Below are 2,134 nucleotides of genomic sequence, written 5' to 3'. Positions count from 1 at the left end.
CCGATTACCGCTGGATCAGACGACGATTGTAACTTGTTGGATACGAATGTATCCGATGTATGTACGTCGTCCCTCTCTGATCTGTAGTAAGTGGGCCTACCCAAGATGCACACGATAATTTTAGCTTAAACCATGCCGAAAAGTCGACTTCACGTCGTGCATCGGTACAAAATTATTCAAGGGGCAAAATAAATTCACGAGAGTAGGTCCGATTACCGCTGGATCAGACGACGATCGTAACTTGTTGGATACAAATGTATCCGATGTATGTACGTCGTCCCTCTCTGATCTACGGTACGTGGACCGACCCAAGATGCACACGATAATTTTAGCTGACTTCATGCCGAAAAGTCGGTTCACGTCATGCATCGGTATCTTAAATCGCGCCGAAAAGTCGTTCACAGTCATGCATCGGTATCTTAAATCGCGCCGAAAAGTCGGCTCACGTCATGCATCGGCGTCTTTTTTTTGTGCCACCGATGCATGACGTGAACGACTTTTCGGCTCGATTTAAGATACCGATGCATGACGTGAACGACTTTACGGCGCGATTTAAGATACCGATGCATGACGTGAACGACTTTTCGGCGCGATTTAAGATACCGATGCATGACGTGAACGACTTTACGGCGCGATTTAAAGCTATACCGATGCATGACGTAAACAAGATCACACCGATGCAGCACGTTAACATTAAAGCCCGCCTAATCCGATCGATGGAGGCCGTCTCGAGTGTCCAACTTGCTCACAAGAGCCGAGAAACAAACCGATGCATCACGTAGACAAGATCGTACCGAATGTTAACACAATCCAAAAGGAAATAATCTTAGATGAATATCGATTCTGATTATTGATTTTTCTTTCGCGATATTGATAGAAGACATCTGAATGAATTTCGAATTAATTCCGAAATCAAAAAAATATTTTCAATAAATTTTTTTTCTAGAGTACCTCGGTCTTTTCTATTTTTTTTCCAAGTTTCGTACGTCAATCAACATACATCCCAGAAAAAATCATCTCTCTAACTATCCTGGTTCAAAAGTTGTATCGGAACTTTTCACGTCGAAAAAGAACATAGGCGAAAAAGGACGTGAACATTATTCCTTATAAAAATCAAACCCGACCATGGATTTTGATTCTGATTGTTGATTATCGCTATTAGAACACATTAGGAGGCAACCAAATCAAATTTGAGAAAATTCCACAATCAGAAAATTTTTTTCGAAAAAAAAAAAAAAATTCGAGAACACCTCGGTCATGGCAAGTTATTTCCCACAATCCATTCCCCAATCAACGTACATCCCAGAAAAAATCATCTCTCTAACTATCCTAGTTCAAAAGTTGTATCGGAACATTTTCACGTCGAAAATATATCTCTAAGTCCAGACCGATGCACCACGTAATCTCGGGCAGACCGATGCACAACGTAAATGACGATCGGGACCGGGGCGATCGGTCGTATCTGACACCGCCGGCTCGGTTCTAACATCGTCAATGAGTCGGGGTTGTAAAAAAGGACGTGAACATTTTTCCTTATAAAAATCAAACCCGACCATGGATTTTGATTCTGATTGTTGATTATCGCTACTAGAACATATAAGGAGGCAACCAAATCAAATTTGAGAAAATTCCACGATCAGAAAATTTTTTTCGAAAAAAAAAAAAAATCGTAATCACCTCGGTCATGGCGAGTTATTTTCCGTATTTCATTCCACAATCAACGTACAACATAGAAGAAATCATCTCTCTAACTATCCTGGTTCAAAAGTTGTATCGGAACATTTCACGTCGTAATATCTCGCCAAGTCCAGACCTCGGCGATAGGTAGTATCTGACACCGTCCGCTCGGGACTGACATCGACTTGGACTCGGGCTGATGATGGGGAGGCGTTTAAGGACGTGAACATTTTTCCTTATAAAAATTAAAGTCGACAATGAATATTGATTCTGATTACTGATTTACGCTTTAAAAACACATTAGAAGGCAACCAAATCGAATTTGAGGAAATTCCACGATCAGAAAATTTTTTTCGAAAAAAAAAAAAATCCGAAAAATATTTTTCGATTCCGATTACTGATTTACTCTTTTAGAACACATTAGGAGGCAACCAAATCAAATTTGAGAAAATTCCAC

Source organism: Harmonia axyridis, chromosome X, assembly GCF_914767665.1.
Source record: "Harmonia axyridis chromosome X, icHarAxyr1.1, whole genome shotgun sequence".
NCBI lineage: Eukaryota > Metazoa > Arthropoda > Insecta > Coleoptera > Coccinellidae > Harmonia > Harmonia axyridis.
This window is presented reverse-complemented; position numbering follows the sequence as displayed.